This window comes from Peromyscus leucopus, chromosome 12, assembly GCF_004664715.2.
Source record: "Peromyscus leucopus breed LL Stock chromosome 12, UCI_PerLeu_2.1, whole genome shotgun sequence".
NCBI classification, from domain to species: domain Eukaryota; kingdom Metazoa; phylum Chordata; class Mammalia; order Rodentia; family Cricetidae; genus Peromyscus; species Peromyscus leucopus.
Genome location: NC_051073.1, coordinates 72,361,710 through 72,387,342, shown reverse-complemented (window position 1 = coordinate 72,387,342; position 25,633 = coordinate 72,361,710). Strand labels below are relative to the sequence as shown.

At 48.0% G+C, this 25,633-nt stretch overlaps 1 protein-coding gene across 4 annotated transcripts in view; it reads left to right on the top strand.

Moving 5' to 3' along the window:
- St6gal1 (ST6 beta-galactoside alpha-2,6-sialyltransferase 1) overlaps positions 1-25,633 on the top strand; it is a 130,927-nt gene that overhangs the window by 8,307 nt on the left and 96,987 nt on the right. For all 4 annotated transcript variants that reach the window (XM_037209822.1, XM_028875197.2, XM_037209817.1 and 1 more), the window contains exon 2: positions 19,536-19,678. The gene's annotated coding sequence lies outside the window, so the exon portion shown is untranslated. The remainder of the gene's footprint in view (positions 1-19,535; positions 19,679-25,633) is intronic.

The window sequence follows — 25,633 nt, the reverse complement described above, 5'->3', positions numbered from 1 at the left end:
TGGATCAATCAACCCTTTGTAACCTCTTGCTGGTCTTCCGGGCTAGAACAGAGAGCCTCTGCCATGTCATTTTGTTTAAGCCGCAGTTTAGTTTGATGAGGGACATGGCACAGGTTTTGCTGTGCTCTTGGTTCTCATTAGGCACCATGTGTGTGTGTTTTTTTTAACCCGACCCTGACAGCAAGACTGGTATCTTGGCATTAGTAGCTCCATTTTGCAGATGAGAAAATCAAGCTCCAGGGGAGCCAGACACTTGCCCACACACGGTCCTGCTGCTGTTGGGGTGCAGTCGAGAGTGGAGGTGGCTCCTTCTCTACAGTCTGCTGAAGTTCTCTTCACCGCCAGTGTTCTCCAGTCCTGGGAGGTCTGAGAAATGCTTGGTTTTGTTGTTTGTGGGGAACCTGTAATTGAATATGGAGGACAGTCTTTCCTGTGTGCCACACACTGTTATTCCCTGTTTCGTGGGCGAGGAAACAAAAGCCAAGTGCGACCTGGCGACTTGTTCAAAGGCGGGTCATCCAGGGAACGGAGGTGCTTGGACTTGAGTGTGGGTATCTTGCTTTCCAGCCAGGCTTCCTTTCCAGGGCCTGCAGGGGCAGGCTGAGCTCTGGCTTGCTGGCTGGGATACCGCTCCTTTTCTTTCGTCTTCCAAGGGGAGCATCCCTTGCTAAGCCTTCAGCCTGTCTGCTGGTGTTCCCCACCTCGGTTACACTGAGACCATCGCCTGATGTAGACCCTCCCCTGTGGCCTGGCTCTTGGTTTCACTCTCCCATTTCTTCAGCCAACCAGTAGATCAGAAATCTCCAAAGAAACTTTTATGTGACCAGATGAAGAAGGGTGTTATTTTTCTTAAAATGTTCCAGATTCATATGGGAGTCCAAGCATTACCTGTGAAATGTCTGGGATTGGGATGGAAATCGTGGAGGGGCTGGAGGGGCGGGGCCGGAGGGGGCGGGGCCGGAGGGGCGGGGCCAGGGTCTTCAGCCGGACTGGATAGATGGGAGAGATTTGGGTAGGAACAAAGCTCACTTGAAAACAGACCTGCTCTGTCTTACGCGAAGATGAGCGGGTTCTTCTGCCGCTGTCTTCATCTCCCAGCATCGTTTCTGGTTTGCAGTTGGTTTTGGGTTAGGGAGAGGAACTGTAGGGTAGTTGTTCAAAGTAAAGTTTATTGGAAATTAATAAATTGAGACCTCAAAGACAGAACGATGGAATTGCGGACTGAAGTAAAGTTATAGAATTACAAGAAAAATAATTGAGGAAAACTCAAATGGTAGAGCCGGGGGTGCAGCAGCCGCTCAGCAGCAAAGCACTTTCCAGCGGAAGTGAGGCACAGCATCCAGCACCACACACACCTCGGTAAGGGAACCCAACGGGATCCATTAAAAACCAAGCTGGGGGCAGAGACGCGAAGCCCGAGGATAAAACCATGGCGTGTGCTGAGAACAAAACAAAGATACACCTGCAGTCTGAAGGTTGTAAAAAAAGTGAGCCTTTAGAATGGCAGTAGAAAGATTTTTAGAAAAATGTTTTCACAGGGCTGGAGAGATGGCTCAGAGGTTAAGAGCGGCTGTTCTTCCAGAGGACTTGAGTTCAATTCCCAGCACCCACATGGTGACTCACAACCATCTGTAATGAGACCTGGCTCCCTCTTCTGGCCTGCAGGCGTACTTTTATTTAATAAATAAAATAAATTAAAAAAGAAAGAAATCTTTAAAAAAAGGAGAAAAATGTTTTTACATTTTATTCAAAAATGTTATCATGCAGGACTACATAAAGCCACTTTGATGCAAGCCTGTAGTGTACTCTGAGTACCTTCCCCTCCAACCCTTATGTGCAACCGTCAGAGAATTCTTGGAGGCACACCTGTCACTCTTGTTCATGTTCTTGTTGTCCAAAACTTGGTCACACTGCCACACCTGGCCGCAAAGGTGTCTAGCAGGTCTCCAGCTGGGTGCTGTGTGATCTCCTGGGAGCTGGGACTGGAGAAAGCTTTCTAGTACTGAGTGTACCGAGAGGCACATAGAGTGAATTCTGAACCAGACAGGGTGACCTGTGAGACCGTGTCTCTAAAACAAAACAGAAAAACCTATGTAGGCTCATCTGAAATGCTGTCACTGAACATTAGTGCTCAGGGAATGCAGAGTGGGGTGGGTGGTGCAAACCGATGACCAGGACACTGCTTTTTCATGGGCATTTGGGAGTCGGGTATGTAAAGACTCACCTCCAGGCAAAACAAAGCACACCGTAGATCATCAAACCCAGAGGCTGCCAGAGAGGGCCTCACATTGGAGATAGTTTGCCTGGGTGCTGAAGATGAATTCTGAGCTTAAGCTTTGGAAGGACATTCCTGGCTCAGGGACACTGTGGAGGTGTAGAAGTAGGTGTCCTGTCTGGGTCATTGTGAGTAACGTGTTGTGGCTGGAGGAGGCAAATGAAAGAACAGCTACTGTGAATTCCGAACCCTCAACATGCCTGGATACACGTACATGTCTGTATCAACTGTATAAATAATTATATTTACCTATAAATAAAATGTACTTCAGCTGTGCCTTAGTTACGGTTACATTGCTGTGAAGAGACACCATGACCAAGGCAACTCTTATAAAGAAAGCATTTCATTGGGGGCTGGCTTACAGTTTCAGAGGGTGAATCCATGATCATCATGATGGGAAGCCGACAGGCAGGGCACTGGAGCAGTTAGCCAAGACCTTTATATATCCAGATCTGCAGGCAGCAGATATATAGAGAGACAGAAGACCTGATGTGGACATTTGAAACCTCAAAGCCCACCCCCAGTGACACATCTTCAGCAAGGCCACACCTCCTAATCCTTCTAAAACAGTGCTACTCCCTGGTGACTGAGCATTTAAATATGTGAGCCTATGGGGACCATTCTCATTCAAACACCACAAGTTGTAAATTTCCTACCTAAAATTTTAGACCTGATAACAACCTATGATCTGGACTCTGGCATCCAGCCACTGTATGACCCCAGGCCCTTTGATGACATCCTAATTTCTTTGTTCATAAAAGGGGTGATAACTGGGCCACTGCCTAGTCTCAGGAGGTTTTATGTTCAGATTAGGTTACAGATGTCACAGGAAAAACAAGGACAGAAGAGCCACATAGAGGGTTTATTATTGTGCACATGGGCTTTGCCTTCCTAAAAATTATACAATGGCTAAAGCATCCACAGTTGTCTGAGAGAATGCTCACAGCTAGGGACAGGGTCCCTGAAGCGTTGAGACAAACAACTTGGTCAAGAGCCATGGCACTGTGCCAGCCTGACTCAGACAAGAGGCCCCGGGCTGCCCTGGGAGGCTGCAGAGAAGGCGGGGCAGGTACGGGCGCTGCCCTTGCCTGGTGAGAGAACGTTCCTCCAGCCTTTCTGGTTGTTGGAAAATGCTTGGGCTAGGGAGTTGGTCTGGATGGCTGTCAACAGCTCGGCGAGGGTGGAGGAGAGTGTCCAGACGAGCCATGCCGTGAGGAATGTGAGGATTGCCAGCCGCCGCGCAGTTCCCTGCCGTATCTGGGAGAGGCTGGTGGTCAGGAAAGAGACAGGCAGGATGGGGTTGTCTGGGACTATGGTGGTCATCTTCATCCTGCAGAGGTACCCATGAGGACAGGGCTGGGCCTGGACCAACTAAATGCAGGAGGAAGGGCATCTAGACCTCAGCACTGATGTAACATGGCCTGGAGCCCCTACCTCACTTCTGCTCTAGAAAGAACAGGATCATTCTAGGTCTAGGGAGGGGCTTGTCATGGTCTGGAGGTAGAAAATCCGTAGAATAGGAGAATGTGTGCCCATGTGTGGATGTGATCATGCAGATTAAATATTCGGTGTACTCCATATTGTTGAAGGGGTTTTACCTTGTTGGATCCACTGATCTCTCAGCTCCTGAGATCCAGGCCACATGCCATCATACTCAGTGGCAAACAGCCTTAGCCTTAGTTCAGATAAAGCCCCTGAAGCCCACAGAGAAGAGAGAAGTTCCTTCATTTCTTGAACCATGAAGTTATCTGTTGGACTGTGGTTTCTTGGACAGTAGGTACTGTGCACAGCCCCAAGCCCAGCATGGAACTGAGCACTGGGGCATCTCATGGAATGGGCTCAGCTCCTGATGCTCCTGGGCCACACTTGGCCATGCTGTATGAACAGTAGCTGTACAGAGAAGACCAAGAGAGCTGGTAGAGGAAGCTGTAGCAGTCTGGGCAGGCAACACCTTGCATCTGTGCTCAGCCCATGAAAGAGTATTTTTTCTACCTGTCAAATTATGGCCTTGGGAGGGAGAGTCAAGCAGGAGCGGAAGAAGGGACATGTCTGGTATGGCTATGGACATGAACTCTGGTTGGGAGCCAGGCTTGGAGCTCCGTGTGTCTGAGCCTTTTAGGAAGCAAGGACCTAGGAGTTTGTTCCAGGTGAGAGAGGGAGGCAGCCCGCCGGCCGGCAGGCGCTCTGACTACAGCAATGAGGCTGAGTCATTCATCTGTGGACAACCTTTGTCAGGTGGAGTGCTGTGGGGCCAGAGGGTGCTGGCCCAGAGCCTGACCTGGAGGAGGTTAATGACAGTGAGAGGAATAAATTTCCCAGAGATGCTTCCTGCTGGAGGGCATGTGGCAGCTTCTCTTTTCATCTTCACAATGAACACTTATTCTGGGCTGCCAGTTTAGGGGAGGGAGGAGAACAGGCAAAGAGGAGCCCTGAAGCCTTGCCCAGGGCGCACTCCTGCATCTGAAGAGTTCTACCTACGTCTCCACAGACAGTCTTGGTGACTCACAAGGTGAGGCGGAGTGGCTTGCTGCCATCCAGTTATCTTTGTAGTCTCATTTCCTCAGGAAGCCCTTAGCATTTGGGGGTTGGGGGGAGTCACGTGCTTTCCAGCTAGATGGACTTGGGTTTAAATCCGAGTTTTAAACTGTTTGTTCTCAATCTGCCAAGGGCTGTTTATTCACTCTGTGAACTTGAAGACTTAGCTTCTCAGTTCCTCATTTCGAAGTCATGATTTGCATTAGTTATTCCTACATCATAGCATTGACATGCATGCTTAAACTAGAGCTGAACACATGGCTGATCAATAAATGGTTGTTTTAAAGACCACAGCCCAGTACCCAGAATTTACAAAGTGCTGGGTGGCGGGGGGGGGGGGGGGGGGGGGGGGGGGGGGGGGGGAATGAAGAAAGAAACCAAGAAGACAACTGTCAATGAACAATAGACCAATGAAACAAGCAGGCAGTCCTCAAAAGAAGAGACACACATGGTCAGGAAATACTTTAAAACCTGTTCAACATCAGGGAAATGCTTTGAGATACTACCTCATCCTAGTCAGAAAGGCTGTCATCAATAAATCTGATAACCAGTGTTAGAGACGACATAAGGAAAGAGAAACCTGGATTCATTGCTAGTTGGAGTGCAAATTATACAGTCAAGTCAGTATGGTGCCAATTAGTATGGAGGTTTCTCAAAAAATGGAAAGTAGAATTTCCACATGACCTTTCCATTCTGCTCTTGGGCATAGACCTGGAGACTCCATACCCTACCACAGGGATACTTGAACATCCATTCATGTTCATTGCTGCTCTTTTCACAATTCCAAGAAAACAGAACCAACCTAGATGTTCATCAACATATCATGAAAATGTGGTACTTATACAAAGTGGAATATTATACAGCTGTAAACAAAAATGAAAATTGTAGGGAAATGGAAGGACCTGGGAAGTATAATATTAAGTGAGGGGACTCAAACTTGGAAACAAACCACACGTTCACCCTCATATTTGGATTCTAGCCTATGATATATGCCTGCATGTGTATAAATAGGTGTAAGAGTGGTTGGTGTCTTACGGTTTTTATTGCTGTGAAGAGACATCATGACCACAGCAATTCTTATAAAGAGAAACATTTAACTGGGGCTAGCTCACAGTTTCAGAGGTTCAGTCCATTATCATCATGGCAGGACACGGTGGCGTGCAGGCAGACGTGGTGCTGGAGAAGGAGCTGAGAGGTCTACTTCTCGATCTGTAGTCAGCAGAAGGAGACTGTGTGCCACACTGGGCACAGCTTGAGCATAGGAGACCTCAAAGCCCGTCCCCACAGTGACACACTTCCTCTAACAAGGTCACACCTCCTAATAGTGCCACTCCTTATGGGCAAAGCATTTAAAACACGTGAGTCTATGGGGGCCATACTTATACAAACCACCACAAGTGTCAAAGTCTAAACTTTAGAAAGGAGGCCAAGAGTGGTTAATATTAATTTTATGGAAGGACAGAGTGTGATGGTTATGATAAATGGCGCTGGTTACCAGCAGAAAAGTCACGGGCCACGGCCATGACTACCAGAGTTACAAAGAGCTTTATTAGAAAGGAGAGGCTAGGAGGGAGGAGAGCCAGGCCTGGAGAGAAAGACGGCAGGAGCAGAGCAGAGAGCATGCATCATCAGCGGATGCTGGCGACTACATACCCACCTTAAAAAGCCAGATGCGGACCCCCACCCTCTCTCTCTGTTCCCTTTCTGCTCCCTGCTCTCTACCTCTGGTAGTCGTGGCTGTGGCTCGTGACTTTTCTGCGCCACCACCAGCACCATTTATCATAACCATCACACGCTGTCCTTCCTTACAACTAATATTAACTGCAGGAGCTGATGGAGAGGCTCCGTTGGCAAACAAACCCATGTAGCATCTATTGGCGTTTGAGCCCACTCAGACTGGCTTAGGACAAGGTCTACCGTCCTTTTTCCACAGGTGGGTGGACATGGGCAAGGAACCCTGCCAAGCCCAATTCTAAGAGGGCACTAATGGGCTAGTTGTCAATCCAGAGTTCCTCCCAGGCTCAGGGGTCAAGGTCATAAGTGGGCTTCCCCGAAGGAGTGAGACTCACTGCTAGGCAGAGTCTGCCATTGCAGAGCCTCCAAGAGCGGGATCCAGGTAGCGTGGGCAGGGAGGGCCTCACAATACAGGGGCCCTGACGTGTTTATGTCAAGTTGGGAAAGAGTCAAGTGGACGGAGCGACTTCTGCAGTTGTTGGAAGTTTGGGGACCTTGTGTGCAGCATTTAGTGTAAACAAGAACTGGGGGTTTGGCAGCAGGTGTAAACTGAGGACATGACTGCTCCAAGGTGTGGTTGAGAGGAAGGGGTTATTGTAGATATGAGGCACCTGGAAGATTCCAGAGCAGAGAGAGATAAAGTAGTAGATTGAACATGGCCAGCAGACTGGACTTGGCCATGAGAGGAGAGAGGGGGAGAGAGAGAGAGAGAGAGAGAAAGAGAGAGAGAGAGAGAGAGAGAGAGAGAGAGAGAGAGACAGAGAGAGGGGGGGGGAGAGTGAGATAGGGAAGAGAAAGAGACTGTGAGCAAAAGGAGACCAAGAGAGAGGATGACTAGAAAGGAAGACAAAAGAGAGACTGTAGGGTTATATAGGAATGAGAAGCTGGGGGAGGGAAGCGCATGAGATGGAGACGGTTAGGGTAGCGGGCAGGGTGAGAAGAGCCAGGATGCCTGCATGGACTCTGTAGCAGGTAGTTGTGATACTGAGAGAGCCTGGAGGCCAGTATACACTCTGGTAGGCTAATAGGCACCACAGACAGCCATTTGACCCCTTTGGTAGTGATTAGGAAACGGCTCCTTGGAGAGAGGGGAACGGGTGCCAGAATTTTGGGGGAGTTGAGTTTTCTTGGGACCTGACAGTGTCTCTGAACCAGCAGCCCTGTGGAACACGTCATTGTTGTTTCTCCTGTGCAGACGAGGACGCTGAAGGTGAAAGTGGTTTACCTAAAGTCATGCAGGGTGAAGTTGTGACTTGAACCCCGTCGGCTCTCTGAATTCCAAAGGCTGCGGTTTCCTCGTGTGCCACGATCTACAGAGAGGCCTGACTAGCTACCTTAGTGAAACAAAACAATACAAAAGACCAATGGGAAATATGTACTTCTCAGGTTACATTTTATCAATAAATGCATTATGTTTTGTAGGTAAATATTTTATGTGCTTGTGTAATTGTATTTACCTATAAATAAAATACACTTCAACTGTGTCTTAAGTTGCTGTTACATTACTGTGACGAGACACCACGACCAAGGCAACTCTTATAAAGGAAAGCAGTTAGTTGGGGGCTGGCTTACCGTTTTAGAGGTGTACTGTGCTGACATCCCGGCAGGGAGCATGGCGGCAGGCAGGCAGACATGGTGCTGGAGAAGGAGCTGAGAGCTGCATCCAGATCTGTAGGCCAAGAGAGAAAAGACACTGGGCCTGGCTTGGGTATTTGAAACCTCCAAGCCCTCCCCTAGTGACACACTTCCTCCACACCTCCTAATCCTTCTCATCCTATCCAAGAGTTCTACTCCCTAGTGACTGGGTATTAACATACATGGGCCCGTGGGGACCATTCTTATTCAAACCACCACACTCCTGCTCACTCACCCTCTTTATTGGTGAATGTATCTTATTCTACCTTAATCAAAGGTGTGGCCCTGGCAACTCTTCCTTCTCTCTCCAATATTATTTCTCTGTCGTGACATTCTGCTTGTACCCATCTCTATAATTTATCTACCTAATTGTCCATCTGTCCATCAACCTATCTCTAAATGGTGGCTTTGTCTCTATCCTATCCATCTGCGTATACCTGCACATGTCCCCTGACTTCCAGTAATTACCCTATTTTTCTGCTCCTGGAAATAATTTTCTGTTTCTTTCCTGTGGTTCATTTTCTCTCACACCCATTTAAGTGTGGTCTGATCAGGTTTTTTTTTTCCCCGTTGCTCTCCAAGCCTCTATCAGTCAAGCTCATCTGCCAGGTGCAATGGCCACATCTCAAGCCTTGTCTTGGCTTCTCTGCAGGGGCGTGTGTAACTGGCTGTCCCATCCCACCGTACAGACGTCTTCTCTTGGCTTCTGGAGCACTCTCTTGCTCTCTTCCTTAGCCATCTTCCCTCACTCTCTGTGGTTGGCTCATTGTCACCTGCTCACTGTGGCCTCTTCTCCTCACCTCAGTCCCTGATCTTATGCAGTCCATTATGCTGACCAACCTCTCCTCGTACCTACACGCCAGACCTTTCCTCTGAACCTCTGAACCCCAGGCCCATATGTTCAACCATCCACCGAACAGGCTTCCTCGGGCGTGAGGCAGAGACCCCAAATGCAACAAGCCTGAATCTGAGCAGCTGCCCTTCTGAAGTAGCCGTCCTACTCCAGTAGACGAGAGTCAGAACTTAGGACTCCAGAGTCCTTCTAGATGCTTCTTTCATGCCACGTTCATGAGCATAAGCCATGCTGGCTGTGCCTTTGTAGTAAGTCAGGAGACGGATTAGTTATTTGGCTCACCAAGTTCCTGCTGGCTCAGGACAGGCTCATCTCTATTTTGAATCTTCAGGATAATTTTGTGTCTCAGCCTGCTTGTACTCTTGCTTCTGTGGGTTGTTTTCAAAAAGCACAGAGTGGTCATTTCAAAAGTTGTAGTAACATGTAATTTCTTTGCTCAAAAACTGTCAACGTTTCCTCTCTCTCTCTCTCTCTCTCTCTAAATTTGTTTTATGTGCATGTGAAGGTGTCAGATCTCCTGGGACTGGAGTTACAGACAGCTGTGACCTACTCTGTGGGTGCTGGGAATTGAACCCGGGTCCTCTGGATAGAGCAGCCAGTGCTCTTAACTGCTGATCCGTCTCTCCATCCCTCCCATCTCATGCTCTTAGGCGTCTACCTCCACAGGTTGCATCTTTTACTCTTCTCTGCCTCTTCCTTTCGCTTCACCATGAGGCCTGCACCTCAGACACAAGTGTATTGCTACCTCAGGGCCTCTGTGTTTGCTGGTCCCTCCAGACTGTTCCCTCACACAGTCCCATGGTTTGTTGCACCTCATTTCTTAAGGCTTGTGCGTGAATGTCACCTGGACAGAGAGACAATTCAACAACCTGATATAAAGTAATGATCCGCCCCCTCCACTCTCACACCTGGCTCTTTCTCTCTCTCTCCCTCCCTCCCTCTCTCTCTCCCTCCCTCTCTCTCTCTCCCTCTCCCTTTTAACCAGTTGTGCAGCCCTCCAGTAGCGTACAAGGCCACCCAATTTACTTACGTTCTTTTTCCATTAGTGAATTCTTCCCACGTGAGGCCAAGGAAGGCCTTAATCTTTTTTTTTTTTTTTTTTTTTTTTTTAATTTTCTAGATTTCCCTTGGACCTAGAACCAAAATAAGACACTAGTGGGTTGAATTTAACTAAATCCTCCCAACACAACTTCAGAATTAACTCGAGTAACCCACAGTTTATAAGAGAAGTCTGGGGCCCACAGAGGGAAAGAAACTTTCTCAAAATATCACAGCTTGCTAGAACAGAGCTATGACTGAGATCTCCCGGGTATCCATGTCATCGTCATCATCGTTATCATCATCATCATCGTCATCATCATCATCATCGTCATCAGTGACTGCTATCTTTCTGACAAGCTTGCTTCCCCAAAAACTCACCTCCTTAAGTGGCCCTAGTTTTCTACACCTTGTTGTGAGCAAACAGCCCCCATGGAATAACAAAATCCCCGCAAACAATGTTTTGAATGTGACTGGAGGTATAGGAAACACAAACTGAATGCCATGTATGTAATTCCTATGCAGAAATTGTTTTATTGTTAGCTCATTTGGTGAGACTGAGGCGAGGGCCTATATAAAGTTATGCAAATTTTTGTAACTAATATTTCCTTTAAAGATCTTTCCAGGAACATACTAAAGCCATCAGAGCTGACTAGCATCTGTCATAGGGGGCTGGGGAGATGGCTTGGTGGTTAAGAAGACTTGTTCTCTCAGAGGACCTGGGTTCAATTCCCAGCCACCCACCCCATGTCTCACAACTGTCCATAACTCCAGTTCCAGGGGACCCGGTCCTCTTCTTTTTACCTCCGTGGGCCTCCAGCACACATGTGAGCAAAGCATTCACATACATAAGAGAAAAAGAAATAGATCTTTCGAGATCAAAATCGGGCATAGAAGGCCAAGATGTGAGAAGTATATATGACATGCTGTTCTGCCCCGAGGGAAGGAGTGGGTGTGTGTGCCTACAAGGTCCCCAGTGAGACTGGCCAACCGCCCACGCTGGCTAGACAGGGTGATGCTCTGTTTGCAGTCATGTGATGAGAGGAAAACAGTCCGAACTGAGAGGCCCATAGGCCTACAGATGCCGAGGTTAGGAGTTCCCCAATAAAACATACAGAGTGACGTCAGTCTCTCTGGGGTAAGACCTGCCAGCCCAGAGTCCATGCCTCCACACCTTTTTCATGCTTCACTTTTGAATGTCAGAGGATCTCTAAGGAACATTAGCTATCTGAGGGGAATTGAGACATGAAAGATAGAAACCAAGAGGCAACACAACAACACACACAACAACAACTCAAAGAAATGGAGGCAACCTAGAGAGCAGTGGGAACTTCAGGGCTGGGGTGTGGTTCAGTGGTATACAGTACAGGAAACCAACCAGCCAACCAACCAACCCCCCACTCTGTGATTCTAGACTCAGAAGTAAGAAGGTTTGGTGACGAGGGACGTGTAGGAAGGAGAGCTCAGAGGAGGAGGAGAATGATCTCTTGGGATTAAAAGCATTCTAGCAGAAGTAAATAGCTACAGGGTTTGGAGTAGAAAGTTGCAACAAATAAAGAAGGCAGTGGAATGGAACATGAGCGGGTTATTCTACAAAGTCCGATGTCTGAGTAGTAAGATGTACAGAACAAGAGAATAGGGATACTGAAGGAGAAAGCATTATAGAAATAACAAGAAAAAGTGTTGGGGCTGAGGAGGCAGCTGAATTGGTGAGAGAGCTTACCTAGCTGCAGGAAATCCTGGGCTCTGGCCTCCACACCACAGAAAACTGGGCACGGTGGCGTGAGCCGTGATCTCAGCACTCCGAAGGTGGAGGGGATGAGAAAGTCACTGTCACCTATGGCTACATAGCAAGCAAGAGCCAGCCTGGCTACAAAAGAACCTGTCTTAAAAACCAAATAAACAAACAACTACATACATAGGATTTTTTTTCTTCTCTTTGTTGTCGTTTTGTCTTATTTTATTTTAATTATTCTTTAGATGCCTGTTTGTTTTCTATGGAGAGACGGAAAGGGTGTGGATTCCCCATGAGAATGGAGGTTGGGAGGGAAACCATGATCAGAATATATTTTATCAAAAAAAAAAAAACAAAAAAAAAAACCAAAAACCTGTTTTTAATAAAAGAAAGGCAGAAACCAGTAGAGAGAACTGAAGGATGTAGGCTGCTGGATTGAAGCATTTCACCTGAGTACTTGGAACAAAGCCTACAAATGAAAAAAGAAAAACATGCATGCAAATGGAAGCTTCTAGAGAGCAATGGGGTGTGACTCAGTGGAAGAACACCGAACAAATAGCCTGTGCATACAAATAAATAGGCGAAATGTGAGACTCCAGAGCCTGCATGGATTCTGTGTGAGAACAGGATGGTAACACTGGTGACAAGACACTGAATCCAGACCTTTAAAGTTCTGGAGGAGAGATCTTAAGGTGGTTCAGCAGATAAAGACACTTGCCACCAAGCCTGACTACCTGAGTTCAATCCCCAGGATCCCCCAGACCAACTCCTTTATGTCATTCTCAGACGTATACACAGGCACCATGGCATCCTTGTATGCACAGGCACACTACATAAATAACTAAATACATTTAAAAATTAAGAAAAGTTTCAAGAGGAGATGGATGATTTCTGAGAAACTCTGCAGGAGAAATTATTAATCAGATGCGTGGGTGGGATGACGGTGTTCTCAGATGTGAGAAGAGCCAGTTTCTAGCCTCCCACAGAGGCTTTCTGAGAAGCGACAGCTTCTGTTCCTCCGACGAGGGAGTAAACAAGAAAAAGTGGGCTCCTCTATTAAGCCCCGAAGCCAACTAGTTTGGGTTGGTGTAGGAGCAGAGAAATTTCCAGAAGGGAGAGCTTAAATTAAAAACAAGAAATTAAAAACAAACAAACAAACAGCATTGGGTTGTACTGTGAGTTGTATAGTTTTTGTGGGAAAGATGGCGCTGAATTCGTTAGTGATAGTTATATTGAAACATAGACATCCAAACAGGAGACAGTTGTAGACTCCAGAAATGACAGATAAGAGGTGTATGTGAAAGGAGTGAGTCATGACCCCTCACGTGGCTCTCCTGTGAGCATCACCACACGGTCATAATAATAATGAGAAGCCCTGAGGTGGACATAATAGAATTGGTGTAATTCATTAGAAGCAGCATGTGGGCTCAAAGTGAACTAAACCTTTATTTTGCATAACAGGAAGTCCATGACTAACAACCCCTCATGCTGAAAACAAGAGCCATATAAGTGTGGTGTACAGACACTGCAGCAGCGTAGAAGTAGCCAAGAGATCAAAGTTGTTGCATGTGAGCCACAGACACCAAGGCTGTGGAGGGCTGGGAAGGGGTTGCTGCTACGGCCGTGAGCCTGGTGGGACCCCTTGACATGAAGGGTCACGGATGCGTTTTGCTTTGATTAAAAAGAGGGCTCAGTATCTGGATGGGTGTTGAAATCAGGACGGTGACGGCTGGAGACACCACATTCACCGCGTGGTCACATATGTTCTCCGTGGGGTTCTTTTCTGTATGGTGGTGTCAGAGGACCTTAGCCCTGAAAACGAACCCCTACGCTTTTTCTCTCGGCTCCTGGATTTTGTTTTCAGCTCGGGTTTAACTTCAGCTCTTGACATGGAGTGAGTACAGGCCTTTGGGAGGCAGGTTTGTGAGTGAAATTCTTCAGCTCCGTGCCTAGGCCCTTTTCTAAAATTGTCACCTCATCAGCACATGGGCCAGAAGACTCCTTACCTCCCAGGACTGTGTGAGGAATAAAAAAGTCGGTTAGAACACCGCGAGTTTAGGATGGCAGCTGATAAATAATGAGAATGAAACCCACAGGACAGCTGCAGCTAATCCTTGGTCTGAGATAGGAATCCCATTAATGCTGGGCTGGGGCCTCACAGATGAACCTTTGAGGGGGAGCATGTGAGTCCTGGGAGGTGCAGGGGGGAGGTAGAGGGGGAAAAGGGGGTAGAGGGGGTAGGGGCCATCCCATAAGCTGCTTGAATTTAGCAGATGCTCTTATTGGATTTCCAGTATAGTGTTTTCTCACTTGACTTCATTGCCCAGCAAATTTTCAGGGCTTAGGTCTTGGGATGTCTTCTGTGTAAGGATCTACAAAAGCACTTAGCTCATTTATGTTCATGCCCCATTATCGGGAAAAACTGCCCATATCCCAAGTGGTGTGGAATAATGGCTCCAGGGTCAACAGCGTACTCCTTTACCCTAGGCTTCAAGTGCTTGGTGGTGGCTGCTCTTGGATGCCAGGGACCTGGCCTCTGCTTCATTCCTGTGACAGGCTGTAGCACCCTGACCGGACACAGAACTTGTTAGCTTTGCTCTGCAAGGCTGGGCCATGAAATTCTCAGTGTATGTTCTTGCTCAGTGTGTGGACTGCTTGGCCAACAGGCACTGCTCTTGAAGTCTTGGCTGTGGTCTGAGGTCAGTACCTCAGGCGTCAGTACTCTGGGGGAGCACCCCTGAAGACAAATATCACCGAGGCAGCGCCTTCCTTTCAGTCATCTGTGGAAGAAAGGAGAGATTGCCTGGGTAGCAAGATAGGGGGACAGTCCAGTGAGGTGGGAAGATTCAAACAGAGCAGACGCGCAAGAAGGCCTTGGCTGCTTAGACCCCAGGAGAAAAATGGGAAACCGATTCAGATATCAAACCCAGTGAGTGACCCTCTTGGGATCTGAGGGTGACCAGGGGAGAGCTGCTGAGAGCTACATGGAAACTACAAGATGCACATGGGGACATCTTAGTTAGGGTCTCGACCACTGTGAAGAGACACCGTGACCACGGCAACTCTTAAAAGGAAAGACATTGAATCGAGGTGGCAGCTTACGGTTTCAGAGGTTCAGTCCATTGTCATCATGGCGGGACATGGCGGCATGCAGGCAGACGTGGTATTGGCTGCCTCTTGATCTGCAGGCCACAGGAAGTGAACTGTGTCACTGGGAGAAGCTTGATCATAGGAGGACTCAAAGCCCACCCCCTACAGTGACACACTTCCTCCAGCAAGGCCACACCTCCTAATAGTGCCACTCCCTTTGGGGGCCATTTTCTTTCAAGCCATGGGGGCGGGGCGTGGTGAGGAGGTTATGCCAGTGGACCAGTGACCTGCCCAGTGTGGGTAGAAAAATCTTGGCAAACTCACCTTTAGCAACTTTAGTACTTGAGCAATCCCGGTTGCTCCACAAGTCCGTTATTGCTGCAGACTCAGGGCCTGGGAGAGACTGTTTCTGGGGGGTAGTCTAACTCACCCAACTTCCATCAAAAAGGGGATTTTGTGAAAGAGATAAGGGATGAATACAATAAAAGAGCAGAGTTCATAGCTACTGTGGCCACCAAACATGTGCTCTCTGGGTCTGATGGTTTCTCATCTGCTTCCCTCAGCCATGGCGTGGGTCTCTGCACGACAGTTTCATCCTTCAGCAGGTCCCCTCCTGGTCCTTCCTAAATGTTGTATGTGTTTGCTTATCTCAGGTTCTGCTACTTTCCCTCTATGCCCAGTCTTCCAAACAAATCCTGGTCAGCCTATTTCTTTCTCCAGTTGTTCTCAACGTTCTCCCCTCCATTTCCCATGGCAGGCCCAGGAGTGTGAGGTGACTTACTATCAATGTTGGAAACCTGCATGCTATTTACTTAAGGAGTTGGGAAAACAGCCCCCCTCCCCCCCCCGGGAGCCCACAGTCCCCTCGGGAGGCCTGCCCGAGTGCAGGGTATGCAGGGATAGTCAGTCCACTAGGAAAGGTCAGGAGAATGGCTCCCCATTGCCTGGAACATCAGGGTCTCAGAGACCCAGCCATTTGTTTGGACGGATTACCTAGTGAATTACTATCCTTCACGAAATCAAAGTGGCCTAGAATAAAGAAGGTAAGCAGGCTGACTGCAGAGAGAGTATGGCTGTGGGGTGTGGGATGGGGGGAGGCTTTCTCACTAGGAGGCTGGGGAGCTGGCTGCCCACGGCTTTCCTGTTCTGGGGAAGGCCCCTTCCTGCAGGCCTGCTGCTGATGGCTAGCTGGCTGTGAGCACACAGCACTGGCTGCCCGCCTTCACCACAGTGCCTCTGGCTGACTTCTGGTGTTTTGTTGACATTAATTATACACAGCAGCAAAGTGGCCAAGGCCTCCAGCAACTCTTTTTTTTTGGTATCACCTGTTGCCTTTACTGTTTGCTGTGCGCTGCCCTGAGTTTTTATGAGACCTTGGTATTTCCAGCCCTGCAAATGGCAAGGTTGGCTTCAGTTTTCTGTTAGTTTCCGTTCACCTCTGTCTCCTCTGCGCACGGCCCTTGCTTTTCTTTGTCTCAAAGGCTTTTTTTTTTTTTTTTCCTATTTCCACCTGGACACCTCTCTGTGATTTGACCACACCTCCCCTGCCCTTAATGGCTTTCTGACTTCTTCTTGCCTATTCTTACTCAGGTTCTGGTCCCTGGATCTAGCATCAAGGATCTTATCTGAGATGGAAGCTGAGCTAGTTGTGAGCACAAGAAAGGCTAATCCAGACTCCTGGTACCCACCCCATACTCATTTCCCCTAGTGTGGTTGTGGTGTGGAGGAGAGAGCACCGTGGGAGAGATGCCACGCCTCTCTACACAGTGGCCTTGGAGGTCGAATGTCTCCGCTGTGCAAACACCTGGGCAATTTGGAAAGTCTTTGACCCGGCAATTTGATCTCCCAGACTGTGGCTTAAGGAATTAATTATGGGTTTTCCCAGTATACAACACACACACACACACACACACACACACACACACACACATATTTGAAAAAAAAAATTGCCCACTCTAAAATTAAACAGACCCAAAGCCCAAAGTCTGAACATCTCACTGAACTTCTGTACAGTTAGAATATCTGAAGTTGTGGCGCTTCACATTAGATTTTAAGTTTTCAGTATCAAATATATTTTATGCACGTATCCTCCACCACAAAAATGAAAAAGTGCATGAGAGAATGGAAGCTATTAAAACAGTTCACTTTTCATCCTCTTTCATGGCTGGTGCCTGTGCCCACATTCAGTCTTTCTTGTTATCTAATTGGTCCCTGTTCTCCTGCCTGTGTGCTCTACCTTACCCACAAGTACATTTGTTTACATATAAACATATATTGTTGGCTAGGTTCCACAGGTGAAGGAGAGAACGTGTGTTGTTGCCTTTTTCTTTCTTAGGTTATGTGATCTTGTGTGATGTTATTCATTCTGAGCATTCCAAGTTCTTCCATTTTTCTGCAGATTTTGTGATTTCCCACGCACACACGCGCGCGCGCACACACACACCCACTCCAAATTTTCATTATCTGTTCATCTGTTGATGGGCAAATAGGTTGGCTCCAGTTGTTTGCGAGAGGGAATGAAACAGCAATGAAAATGGTGGGCACACACCTCTGTGGTAGGGAAGGAAGGGGTTCTCTGGGTGTGTGCCCAGCAGTGCAAGAGCTGGGTCATGTGGTAGTTCTGTTTCTATTTCTGTTTCTCTTGAGAAATATTCAGACTGATTTCCACAACGGCTGTATTAATTTGTGCTCCCGCCAACAGTGAGTAAGGATTCCGTTCTCTCCACATCACACTCTTCAACGTTTGTTGTCGGATTTGTCGATGGCAGCCGTTCTGACCGGGATTAGATAGTATCTCAGAGTAGTTTTAATTCCTAGTTCCACGATGGCTGGGGATACTGAAGACTTTGAAAAATACTCACTGGCCATTTGTGTCTCTTCTTTTTTCTTTCCCCTTTCTGAAAGCCATCTATTCAGTTCCTTTGCCCACTTGTTAATCGGCAGTTCTGTTTCCTTGGGTTTCAGTTTATGCAAGTCTCTGTAATTCAGGACACCAGCCCCTCGTCTGCCTTGTAACTGGCAAAGATTTTCTCCTACTCTGTGGGCTGTGTGTATGCCCTGCTGATGTTTTCCTTTGCTTTGCAGAAACTTTTTTATTTTCACAGAGTCCCATCTGTTAATAGATGGGGTTAGTGCCTGTGCTGTTGACATTCTATTTAAAATGTTCTCACCTGCCCCCACGAAGAGCATTCCCTAGGCTTCCTTCTAGAAATCGAGGCGTTTCAGGTTGTAAATGAGGGCCTTGGATCCATTTTGAACTGATTTTTGCATCAGGTGGAGACATGGATCTAATTTCAGCTTCTGCAGGTAGAAATCCAGCTCTACCAGCAGGGCTTGTTGAAGAGGCTGCCTCTATCTCCCCCTTCCCCCCAGGCTGTCACAGTCGGGCCCCCCCCCAACCCCATGGTATGTTTTTACCTCCACTGTCAAGACTTAGGTTAAATATTATCTTGGCATTCATTTCTGCGTCCTCTGCTCTATTCCATCCGTCTTCCTGTGGATTTCGATGCCACCCCAGGCTGTGTTCATCATTAGCGTACTGGAGTGTGTAAGTCGAGGCCAGGTACTGCGGTCCCTCCAGCTGGGCTCATACTCTTCAGGATTGCTTTGGCTATTCATGGTCTTTTGTGGTTTCATACGAATCCTTGAATTGCTCTTTTTCCCAAACTTGTGAACTATGACATGAGAATTTTGATAGGTATTGCGTTGGATCTGTTTTTGTTGTAGAGGTCTTTTGCTTCTTTGTTTTGATAGATTTCTAAATATTTTTTTTGGAGGGGGATACAGTTTCAAATACTGTATGTGATTAGCACAAGAAGAATTCATGGGGACTTAAATGCCAAGCCTTTGAGGGTCATGTAGAATTTATAGTCCAACTATGTAGGGTATGCATGTAGATCATAGGGAACCCAAGGGCACATGCATGTTATGTAGCCATTAAATGACAGTGCAGAACACTGTGACAACATTAAGCCACACCTCACCCTTCCCTATCTTTATTAAAAAATCTGGCTAACAAGAAAGAAAATACGAGAATCAAAAAGGATATGCCTATCATGGGTGGTTTTCTTGGGTAGAGCAAGATGGAGTAGCTTTTTCCTTTCACTTAAATTTTATTTTATTTTTTTAAATGTATAAATGGAAGCTAAATTTCTTTGGCACAAGAATGCAGTTAACTCACTCTGTTAAGATGTAATCTATGGATCGAAAATTCAGACCCAGTTAGAAATGCTTCCAGAACGAATGAGAAGCTTCACATTTGTAAGAGCAGAAACAGTAGGCTCTGGGTTGACGAGATCAACAAAACCACAGGCTCTGTCTGAACACAGGACTCGGAACCCTGAACACAGGGTCGGAAGATGTCTTTCTTACCTTGCCTTTCTCCCTACAAATACCGAGTAGCTTCAGTGGCTGTAGGAACGTTTGCCTTATTTAATTTGTTACTCAGACCGGGCAAAAACAGATGGACATGGGTCAACAGACGGCCAACTTAGGTCGTTTGGAAGAGTGTCGTGCTCTGGAAGGGCTCAGAAGTGGGGCAGGGGGGAGGCGGTGAGGGGGGAGGGAAGGGTGCTCACTCACATGCTTGTATTTACGACTGTGCTTCTGAGCCCAGCTTGTGTTCTCACTTTTCCCTGCAGGCAGGGGTAGAGCCAACTGTGCCAACCGCAGCAGCCAGCGACCCGGAGAGAAGTCATCAGTGCCACAGAAGTCAACTGAAATGAACCGGCCCCCTTGAGCCCCGCCCAAAGGCCTGGTACCCACTTTCCATCTCAATGCTGAGGTAAGAACCTTTAAATCGAGCTGGCAGGAGAGGGCAGGATGCCTCTTTGGGCAATTCTCTAAGGCTCAGGGAAGAAGGAGCCGGTGTTTTTAGTCCCAACTTCTGCCTCCATCTCAGTTCATATGGAGGCAAAGTCACTGGAGGCCAAAGAGACCTTGTTAATGCAGAACTTCCAGAGTCTTTCTCCTTTGCTAAGGAAATTTGACCCCTGAAGAGAATGAACTTCTCCTCAAAGGCTACACCAGTTTCAGATGGATGCTTCTGTGCTCTGTTCTGCACAGGAAAGCAAGCTCCCAGGAAACACACACACACACACACACACACACACACACACACACACACACACACACACCAGTCCAAGAGACATACAGAGATGACAAAAATTATGCAGGCAGGTTGTGGCAAAGCATTCCGCTAGGCTTACTGAAAATGATTTTTAATAAACTTAGATGTGTTCTGATTATAAAGGTAATAAGTACTTCTATAACATTTGAAAGAAAATAAAGCAGGGTCTAAAAATTGCTCTCTATAGAGTTTCTCTTAGGCTCCCATGGGTTACTGGTCCCTTCTGCCTGGAGGTGGAAGGATGACCCCGTGAGGGGCCAGGAGAGCTCTCGTCCAGTCTAGAATCTCTCCAGAGTTGGTTCTAAGCATCCAGGAATTGACAAACTGGTTGTTAAAATGTGGTGGCACACGCCCTTGATCCCAGCGCTCGGGAAGCAAAGGCAGACATCTCTCTTAGTTCAAGGCCAGCCTGGTCTACAGAGTGAGTTCCAGAACCGCCAGAGCTACACAGAGAGGACCCTGTCTTGAAAAACAAAACAAAACAATTGTTAAAAATAAAACAAGACAAAGCACTAACCTCCCCCCTCAAAAGAACCCCAGGGGAAAAAAAAAAGATAAAACGATTACAAAACAGTTGGCAGCTTAAAGTTGGCTATTGTGGGAAAGTGACAAATTGCCCTGGAAACCAGAGAAGCTACCAAAGCAGACTTTCTGGGACTCTTTTCCTTGTGCCGATGCTGGGGATCAAAGCTGGGGCCTTGAGCATGTGAGGGAAATGCTGGACCACTGACTCTGAGTCGCCTCCCCTATGAACAGTAGGCGTCCAGTACGCACGCATGCACGATCCGATCCGTGAGAATGAGAGAGTGTGGTTTGTGGTCTGTTCGCAGTACCTCATGAGTAGCTGTGATGAGGGGCCCTCTACATAAGGGCATGGGAATGTCTGATGTGGGGAGGCTCCTTGGCTGCAGGCAGGGAGCGGGTTGGGCCACCAGGAAACCTTTGGTTTATTGATGGAGAGAAACTGGCTGCATTTCTCTCTCTCTGACTGACAACTTGGGGGGTTCTGAATTATTGATACTCTTTCATAAAGGCGGATGAAAGACCTCCATTTATTGTTCAACATCTGGGGTGCATTTTCTTCCTGGAAAAGTTGAGGGGCTGGCCAGGGAAGTGTGGAAAGGAAGCCTTAGGGACACTAGATGTGAAGGCCAGGACCCAGTCGGAGCTTTTGACTCTGTGAGGGAGAGAGTGCCGGTGACTTCCTGCCAAACGCGGCTTCCACAAAAGCCCCTTTCTTCAAGGCCCCACTGTCAGGAGATTAGAGCTAATTAAATTAGCATAATGAAGTCTTGGCCTCTGCCCTTCTTCTTTCTGAGTCTTCTGACTCCTACTTTGCACTTCTTGCACGCTCCCTAAAAGAGGGTTGAGGGACAGGGTGAGGCATCTGTGACAACCAGTTTCCTTCTGTGGTTCAGAAAAGGAGAAAGGTAGGAAGGGTCCTCAGCAGGCACCTGGGCCCGCCCTCCCCCTCATCCCAAGAATCCAGGCCACCTAGCAGCTGCTGGTGGTGAAGCTATGGGATCCTGGGGAGGAAGAAGCTAGGCTGGGGGTGGGGTGGGGTGGCCTGGTCCCCGAGGCCGTCTGACCCTGAGCTGTTGTTGTACTTAATCAGCAAGGGAACATGACTGTTGCTTCCGGCTGCCAGCCTTGCCTCTGCCCTTCCCAGGCCTTTCCCTGCATAGTGGCCAAAGCCCCAGTACCCTTCAGAAGCAGCCTGTGGTTTTCTTGGATATAAGCCTCCTTCCTCCTCAGGGGCTTGGTTTTCCTTCTCAATGATGATGCCGGCGAAGGCCGGACTCTAAGAACCGCGAGGAATCTTTGTGAGGTAAGAAAGGGCAGGCCGCGGATGGAGGCCTCATGCTCTCCGCTTTGTCTGCATGCTCTCTGCTTTGTCTCTGAACTCTGCACCCCCGGGCAGTGTGTCTGCACCCATGTCTCAGATATGGAAACTACAGCTTGGATGCAATTAAGCTCCTCTCAGAGCTGCCAAGTGCCCTTCCCAGCAAGTGGTCATCCAGGCAAGGGGTTCCCAGCCCAGCTTGAACAAGCATTTCCTCCCCTAAGGGAGTCTCGCTCCACCTCTGAGTTGCAGTGAACAGACCAGTGGAGTTTGCAAATCTCTGAACTGATCTGCTAAATCCTAGAGGCTCTCTTTCTTTCTTGTAGTGTGAGAGAACATCAGATCTGGGAGCTTCCTGCGGCTCCCACCCGATGCCCCAGGAGGTGGGCCTACTGTGGCTGTCCCAGCCCTCCCTGCTGCCTAGAAACAGGGTTTCTGTGTGTCTGTCCCCCCACTTCCCAGATTTCTTTACAAGGGCCATAGTATGATGGATATACTTCATTTTCCTCTGTGGTTGGGGGTAGGGTCCACGTGTGAGAGAAAACGTAAGACATTTGTCTTTCTGAATCTGGCTTCCTTAGCTCACCACAATGATTTCCAGTTCCATCTATTTTTCAAGTGTTGTGATTTCATTTCTCTTTGTAGCTGTGTAAAATTCTGTTCTGTAGAGAGACTTGCCTTTGCTTTATCTTTTCCTCAGCTGATGGGCATCTACCTGGTCCCCTTTCCTTAGCATTGTGAATGGTGCTGCTATAAACACAGATATGGAAGGCGTTTTTCTCTGATGTGTTGACTGAACCCTTCAGGAATATACCCAAGAGTGGTATGGCTAACTCTACGGCAGTTCTGTGTCGATTTGCTGAGAAACCTCCATAGGGATTCAACAGTGGCTAGACTAGTGTGCGTGCTCATCAGCAGTGAATAAAAATGGTTCCTTTCCCCCACATCTTCACCAAAATTTGTTGTTGTTGATTTTCTTGACTGTGGTGAGATGGAATCTCAAACTAGTTTTAATTTGCATTTCCCTGGTAGCTAAGGACATTGGACATTTCAGGACATATGTATTGCCATATATTTGCATTTGTTCTTATGGGGACTGTCTGTTCAGTTCATTGACACATTCATTGATTGTGTGTGTGTGTGTGTGTGTGTGTGTGTGTGTGTGTGTGTGTCTAAGTTTTACAGTTCTTTATGTTTTCTGGATAGAAATCCCTTGCCTGAGGTACACTTGGCAAAGACTTCTTCCCGTTCTGTAGGCTGTCCATTCATTCCAGTGGTTGTTCTCTTTGTTGTATGGAAGCGTCTTGATTTCATTTCAACCACAAGGATTATTCCTTGTGCTATTGGAGTCCTGTTCAGAAAAAAAATCTCAGGCAAGAAGACTTTGATCTAGTTTCATAGATATTTACTATGTGGCAGCCAAAAGACCCAGTTGGCTTGGGCAGGAAATTCTTGCCCAGCCTTGGGCACACAGATTTGACAAAGACAAGGGGAGGAACTTCCTTGAAGCAAGATCCTATAGGACATAGGCTCTCCTTCCCCCTTGAGCCATGCACCTCCAGCTTGTCTTTCCCTGGCTTGACTTGAAAGGCAAAAACTACATCTGAAGCCACTGTGCCTCCCAGGGTGCCCTGACCCCTAACCTCAGTTTGAAGTGTTGAGTCTATGTATGACTAGGCCACTAAGCAACGCATGGAGAGCTGGCTAGTTTTATGTCAACTTGACGCAAGCTAGAGTCATTTAGAAGAGGGGACATCAAGTGAGAGAATGCCCCTGCTAGATTAGCCTATGGGCAAGCCTGGCATGCATTTTCTTGAGAGGTGATTGATATGGACGGGCCTGGCCCACTGAGGGTGGTGCCAACCCTGGGCGGGCTGGTTCTATAAGAAAGCAGGCTGAGCAAGCCATGTGGAGCAAGTCAGTAAGCAGCACCCTTCCATGGCCTGCACGTCGGCTCCAGATTCCTGCCTGGAGATCCTGCATTGGTTCCTCTGATGATGGACTATGAAAGTGTAAGTGAAAGAAACCCTTTCCTCCTCACGTTGCTTTTGGTTGTGGTCTACAACAGCAATAGAAGCCCTAACTAGGACACGGAGGCACGCGGGGTAACTGAGGGAGGAGGCAGAGCGGCCAGGGGCTGTCTAGAAAGTCACTGCCAGACGGAGAAGGGTGCTCTGCTCTGAGCTGGGGCTGGTGGGGATCAGGGGTTGCCGTTTCACAGAGAATCAAGACTCCTCTTGACTGCGACACCCATGCCATTTGAGAAGGAGGAAAAGCCAGGCTCTGCAGGACGCCCAGAGAACATAAAATAGGGGTGGAAGAGTTCCTTCACCTCCCTCCTTGGCAGAAGTAGAGGCCCAGAGAGAGGAAGGTCTTGTTCACTACTCGAGTGGAGCTGGGATCTGGTCTCCTGACTGACCAGGGTCTGTGTCCCCCAACCCTTCGGGCCACACAGAATGCTGCTCTGGAGGCTGGCACAGCCACCTTTCAGTCGCAGTCTGCAGTGGGCTTTGCTGCTAGAGGCATTCTTAGCGATGACAACCCGGGATGGGGAGGTGGCGCCTCAGTTTCCAGAGGTCTCGGCCATTCCTCCCTCCCAGTCTTCAGTGTGTGCTTTTGCTAGGATCTGCCACCTCAGCCTTCAGGCCAGCCGTTTGCCGTTGAGTCCTCACAGAGACGCACATGCTCAGCTTTGGAGGGGTTTGATGCTAGAGCCTGACTTGATGACAACTGTAGTCCCCCACCTTACCCCCTTTCCCCCCATGGGCCCTGGAGGCTTTCTGATCCAGCTTCCTCCTGTATCAGATACTTTGCAAGATTCCTATCTGAAAGGAAGATTAATAATTTACATAAGGCTTTTCTCCTTAAAGGAGATGCCTGCTAAATAGTCCCATTATCATGCTTCATCTGCCTTTACCTAGGAATGATTGATAGACAACCACCCTGTCTGTATTGACATTGCACAGCATGAGGAGTTTGGGCATACGTATACGGCTGTGGATCACATTAGTGTTCACAGCCGATTGCCTGCCTCTCCACCTTCCTTCCTGTGCTGTATTCTTTCTTTCCGCTCCTTTCTGTCTCCTTCGCACCTCAGCAATGACCAGTCCGCTTCCTGTCACCACGGTTCGCATTTCCTAGGGCTTCAGGAAGGTGGAATCCCGCGGCATGCACCCTCCCTCCCTTCAGCACCGTTACAGTGTTGGTCTGTCGTGCCAATCAGCCATCTCGGCCTTTATTGCTGAAAGGGTGTGGGTGTCCCACAGTTTAACCACCCACCTGTAGGCAAATATTTGGATTGCTTTCAATTTGCAACTATTAAAGTGAACTACTGGCTAAGAATTTGTTGGGGGGGGGGGGAAGTCTTTAGATAGTCATAGACCTAGATTTCTCCTGTGAAAACCCGTAGCAGAGAATGGCTGTGTCGTGCATTTAGTGTGCGTTTGCTTTTTAGGAAGCTGCAATCTGTCTTCTAGAATAGCTGCTACTGGTATTGTAAGTGTTCCTCGTCCTTGCCAGTTCCTGTCTGCCAGGTGATAATAGCTTCAGCCGCTTTTCCTGCATTTCCCTCAGGGTTAATGCTGATCAGCCTCTTTTCATGGATGCATCTACTATCCACATATTTCCTTATATGAATTTCAGCTCAAATCTCTGGGCTTTTACTTAAAAAAATCCCTTTTATGGGGCTAGAGAGATGGCTCAGAGGTTAAGAGCATGTACTGCTCTTCCTGAGGTCCTGAGTTCAATTCCCAGCACACGGTGGCTCA